Source organism: Trichosurus vulpecula, chromosome 3, assembly GCF_011100635.1.
Source record: "Trichosurus vulpecula isolate mTriVul1 chromosome 3, mTriVul1.pri, whole genome shotgun sequence".
Lineage (NCBI taxonomy): Eukaryota > Metazoa > Chordata > Mammalia > Diprotodontia > Phalangeridae > Trichosurus > Trichosurus vulpecula.
This window is the reverse complement of record NC_050575.1, coordinates 98573765-98580095: the sequence shown is the minus strand read 5'-3', so window position 1 is coordinate 98580095 and position 6331 is coordinate 98573765.

Here is a 6331-nt window from a genome sequence, read left to right as displayed (position 1 = left end):
TTCCTGCTTTTGGCCCCAGGTGATGAGGGCTTCGAAAACCATAGGCATGGACTGTTCATACAAGGTCTGGCTCTTGTTCAGGTCGAGTCCACAGCTTCTAGCTGAGCAGATACCTAAAGAACTGAGGACTACTTGGTCCCTGAATTCCAATTTGTAGTTCACACCTCTGCCCCCAGTAGCCTCAGGTATATCTATGGCTGGCAAGCAGTTTTAAAAAGTTTGCTACTTGGGTAAGGTCTACCATTTTTTCTTCTAAGCTTCCCCCTCCCCTTTCCAATTCTTTCCTTGAGAGTTTTTATTTCATTTTAAATTTCTTTGTTCATTTCTTTTAGGTATTCTTGTAATCCTTGTGGAAAGTCCATTTCTTTGTCATTCGCACCTCACTGTCCCGTTGTGACAGTGTTACTTTCTTCTTTTTGAAGATTTGAAATGATTTGGGATACTGGTCAGTCTTGTCTTTGATTTACTCATCTCTCCAGCTTTAGTTCCTGTACTGGGTTTTTGGGCTAGGGTTCATACATTCTTGGCACACAGTAGATACTTAAATGCTTGTTGACTTTTTGGAACCTTAGGACATAGAACCTTGCAGGTTATACATTTCTTTGGTTGTCTCTGATCATGGTCAAAGGCTACTCTGACAGTGCTGGCTACTTTCCTATTACTCTTGGTCTTCTGGCTAAACTTCTTTTATAGTTCTGTAGTGGAAGAGGTCTATGCTTCAGTTTCTCACTGGATTTCTTGGTCATTATTGGGTCTGGTGTGAACTTCAGGCTTTTGTTGGAGTAGGAATGCAGTAGCTAAGCAGCCAACTCAGCGAGAGTAGTAATAAATAGTAAGAATGACAAGGATGACAGGGTAACTCAAGTGATATCAAGTGATAAATACACCCAAGGGCACTGAGCCAGGGCCAGGAATGGCAACTAAGATGAGTCCTATCTTTCACTTCTCATTGTGATGAGATGGACAGAAAGGGGGAAAAATTAACACCAAGAGCAGAAGTAAGGAAGCATTTTCTTTTGGAGAAAACTTTGGAATTAGTTCTATGCTTTGATATAAAGAATAATTTCCCTGTGTGGGTCTTTTTAGTAATGCAGAAGCCAAATATTCCCTATGGACTCTGGGACATGGAATGAAAAGTGCATTCTGAGAAGACAGAGACTTTCAGTGGTGGGAAAACAATCAAGGTCTTAGAGTGGTCCAAGTCTAACAACTAAACAAACATGAATTTTTGCTTAAAAAGTCAGACATGCTGAGCAATTTGCTGGCTGTGGGTCACTAGACTATTACCATTCTCTCAATGAAAGCATCCTTTGTGGAGCAGACGAGCAATGGGCAACACCCTGCAAACATGGTGCAGACACAGAAATGGCAAACATTCTGCAAATTGGATATAGTTACTATTTTTTATATAATTAATTTTTTTTAGCTTTCACGTTCACTTCCATAAGATTCTGAGTTTTGTATTTTCTCCTCCGCTCTCTCTTCCTCCCTCCCCAAGATGGCATGCAATCTGATATAGACTCTCCTTATACATTCATATTAAACCTATTTTCACATTAGTCATGATGTAAAAGAAGAATTAGAAATAATGGGAGGAACCACGAGGAAGAAGAAATCAAACAAAACGACAAAAGAAAAGGAGAGCAAATAGTCTGCTTCCATCTGCATTCAGACTCCGTAATTCTCTCTCTGGATGTGGATGGCATTTTCCATCATGAGTCTTTTGGAGTCGTCTTAGATCCTTGCATTGCTAAGACGAGCTAAGTCTATCAAAGCTGGTCCTTGCACAATGTGGCTGTTACTCTATACAATGTTCTCTTGGTTTTGCTCAATTCACTCTTCATCAGTTCATGCAAGTCTTTCCAGGTTTTTCTGAAGTCCATCTGCTCCTCATTTCTTATAGCACAATAGCATTCCATTACATTCATATACCACAACTTGTTCAGCCATTCCCCAATTGATGGACATCCCCTCAATTTCCAATTCTTTGCCACCACAAAAAGAGCTGCTATAAATATATATATATATATATATACATACATATATATATTTTGGAGAAGGGAAGGCAGGGCAATTGGGGTTAAGCGACTTGCCCAAGGTCACACAGCTAATAAGTGTGTCAAATGTCTGTGGTCAAATTTGAACTCAAGTCCTCCTGACTCCAGGGCCTCCTAGCTGTCCCAAGCTGCCATAAATATTTTTGTACCTGTGATTCCTTTTCCCTTTTTTTTATGATTTCTTTGGGATACAGACCTAGAAGTGGTATTGCTGGGTCAAAGGGTATGCACAATTTTATAGCCCTTTGTGCATAGTTCCAAATTACTCTCCAGAATGGTGGGATCAGTTCACAACTCCACCAACAATGCATTAGTGTTCCAATTTTCCCACATCTTCTCCAATATTTATCGTTTTCCTGTTTTGTAATGTTAGCCAATTTGATAGGTATGATGTGGTACCTTAGAATTGTTTTGATTTGCATTTCTCTAGTCCATAGTATTTTAGAGCACTTTTAAAAATATGACTATAGATAGCTTTAATTTCTTCCTCTGAAAACCACCTGTTCATATCCTTTGACCATTTGCATATAGTTACTACTGAGATCAGGAGAAGGGAGCCATCTAAAATCACTGAAGCCCTACAGCTGAGCTCAGGGTCCACTTACTTTTGAGCCTTGTTGAGCATTAGGGCTATGCAGACACCTTATGGTAGTGAGAGTTCACCATATCTAGGTGCCTTCAGAACCACCACTCTGGCCATCTCTCTGCCATGCTTCTGTGTTCTGCTCTCTACCTTTAACCTTGGTACTTCAATACTTCTTGTGACCCTGGGTTCCTGGCTGGGGAGAGATCATATTATCTAGGTGACCCCCGACCCATCACAGCTGCATTGTAGTCTTCTTGTAATACCTTCCTCCTTCCTGCCTTCTCTCTCTCTTCTTCTTCCTCCTCCTCTTTTTCTTCCTCCTCCTCCTTCTCCTTCTTCTCCTCTTTCTACTTCTCAGTTCACCTAGACCAGGTCTAGTTCCAATAAAGTTTAAGAATCACAACTTCCCAACTATAGAACCAAAATGGCTTATCTTGTAAAATAAGCAGTGGGTCAAATGGCTGTGCCTTTGATTAGTTGTATCAGCCATGCATAATTTGGCTGAAGCAGCTCCTGATTATGTAGAACTGAAGGCCTGAAAAATACCATTACGCATTATCTCATTTGATCCTCACAATTCTGTGAGGTGCATATTTCCTTTAAATCCATTTAATACAGGAGAAAATAAATTGAGAGAGACTAAGTGGTTTTGCTTCTTAGGGTCACAGAGAAAGTTGTTTGAGGCAGGGTTTGAAAACAGGCCTTCTTGACTTAGGTTGGGCTTAGAATCAGGAAGATTCATCTTCATGAGTTCAAATCTGCCTCAGACACTTACTAGCTGTGTGACCCTGGGAAAGTCCCTTAACCTTGTTTGCCTCAGTTCCTCATTTGTAAAATGGGCTGGAAAAGGAAACTGCAAAGCTGTCTGTTGGCCAAGAAAACCCCAAATGGAATCACAAAGAATTGGGCATGACTAGACAACCACCACAACAATTTCTTGACTTAAGTAATTTGTTTTTTTATGGACATTGTCTCTTATAGTATAACCTCAAATAAAAGGTTACTACGCAAACAGCGATATAGATGACAATAATTCATCTATGAAAACATAAGGGGAGTAACAAACTCTTAAACAGCAATTTTTTCCAAATTTATTAATTTATTTTTAGTTTTCAACATTCACTTCCGTAAGCTTTAAATTTTCTCCTCCTCTCTCCCCTAAACAGTAATTTTTTTAAAATTTTTAAAATTTTTTTATTTTTATTTTTTTCCCTAAACAGTAATTTTTAAAAAATGTCTGCACCTTAACATATAACTTAAAAGGGGAGGGCAGTGGCATTTACTTCTTATTCAGGGTGATGGGAGGATGGCATAGTAAAGGGTTTGGACTTGGTACAGAATAAATATGCATCTCATTTTGCTGGCTGTCTTTTATTTATTTATTTTTTTGAGGGGGGAAGGCAGGGCAATTGGGGTTAAGTGACTTGCCCAAGGTCACACAGCTAGTAAGTGTGTCAAGTGTCTGAGGCTGCATTTGAACTCAGGTCTTCCTGACTCACTGTGCCACCTAGCTGCCCCTTGCTGGCTGTCTATTTTTTTTTTTTGAGGAAAGATAAAACTTTATTCAATAATCAAGATCTCCTTCACATTCATTGCCTCTTACTGACAAGATTTCTAATATTCCTGCCAAATCCTACTTACCTCAAGTAACAGTCATTGTTAGGCACAAAGTTTTCAGATTTCACTTAATGTCAATTTTTACAAAACTGAGTTTACTGCTATAAGCAGTTACTACAACTAAAAGATCTGTGGAATAGTTTTCACCTATTAATTTACGGCAAGTCATCTTTTACTTAAATAAAAGATTAGAAATATTTTTGGTTTTAATATAAATTTCCATCTGAGAATAAATGGCCTGGCACTATATATGTTTAAGTAATATCACTGAAAGTACTGGCACAATTATTGCAAAAAATAAGGAGGTTTATTAGAATGTTCATATGGGATTCTACATTATTACAGATTTCTTTGGTACAGTATACTTACTGTAGTTGCAATCACATCATTTCTTGTTAGCTGTAGCTAAATGCAGCTTCATTTCACCCACTCTAATTGCCAGGATTTAAAATTTCAGCAGTTGTTAATTCTGTGTACGATATAATGTAGCACAATAATCACTATAACAGACCAATGACAACCAATGCAGATTTTCACTAGAAAATGATATAAAAAATAAGCTTATATGAAGATTTTCTTATCTTTATAAATCAGTATTAGTAGTACCTAATTTTGAAACTTGTAAAAAAAATTTTTAAAGTTAAAAGAGATGAATTGTATGGGTAAGGGGAGACAACTGTAGAAAATTAGTTAAATCCAATGTTTGAATTCCTAACAGTCTATATACTATATTAACAATGAAGCAGCTTCAAAAAAGGGGAGGAAACAGCTTGAAACAAATGGAAAGGAAATGGATACCACTTTAAGGGACTAAGAACTGATTTTCAATCAATAAGCTATTACAAATGTTTATATAACAAAAAGGTTCCAATATAAACTAACAGTAACCCTTATTTTTATATCCAAAGGGCTAGGAAAACCTTGACTTTATAAACAAGACAAAATTCCTAAGACAAGTTATAAAAACATTTCTGCTTCTTTAGTCCAAGAAGCAATAACCATTCAAACAATTTTGTAAAAAGGCAAAGTATTCATCAAATAGAAACAACCACTCATTAAGTATATAGATACAACACAATCTTAGAGAACCTTTAAAAAATACAAACATTTATTGTTCCTGGGCAGTAGTCACTTTTTCAAAGTGAAATATACTGACTAGTTAGTTATTTTACTTAGTCAAAATTTAAAAGATCCCAAATGAGTTGGCAGCTTAAGAAACTGTAAACAATCTGGCTACTTTTTAAGAAAACTGTTTAAACAGGGAGTGGGGAGAGAGGGAAGAAGTGTAGGAAAAAACCTCAAAATCAGGTTCCTATATTGGAACTCTTGTACCCAAAGCTTCAACTTGAATATGTCTTTGGCTAAGGTTTAAGCCACCACTAGAAAGGCTGGGAGGGAGGGTCAGCCTTCTTGGTACTGCCCCTATTACTTTGGGAATGGCTGATACAAAGTTAGCTTTCTGATCAAGAACATCTCAAAGCTTGAGGAAAAAAGAAGAAATGCTTTTTCACCCATCCAGCCACAATGGTGGAATCTCAGCTGTCATCTCCTCATTATAACCCCACCCCCACCCCCCATGAGACTTTCAGAATTAAGAGGATCCTTGCCCGGTAAAACTTGAAAGCTCTCTGTGTGACCCCCAAGCATGACCGTCATTATAAGCCCGCCACCAGAGGAGGCCCCCTCCCCCGGGTCACTGGCGCAAGGCCCGTCGCTCAAAGGCGCCGGGAATGGGGGAGGGGGTGGGGGACGCGGGTTTTTCTCAAGGTTCGGGAAGTGCGCCGGAGTGGGAAGGTCGGAGGTGACGGGTCGGAGGATACAGGTCCAGGCCTGCCAGGATGACCAGCGCGTCCCTCCGAATGGAGCGGAACAACCAGAATTCCCAGAAACGCCGAGCGCAGGACCACGGCGCCTGCGCAGAACTCTGAAGACTCTGTAGCCGGGTCGGGAGGTCCTGGCGCTCGTCTCTATGATCAGCGGGGTCCGCTCTCAGGAGCTGAACCCAGGGGAGGCTCGGCCGGGGTTGGAGCTGCGGCTGCGCGGGGCGCTCACCCAGCTGTAGAGCGCAGAG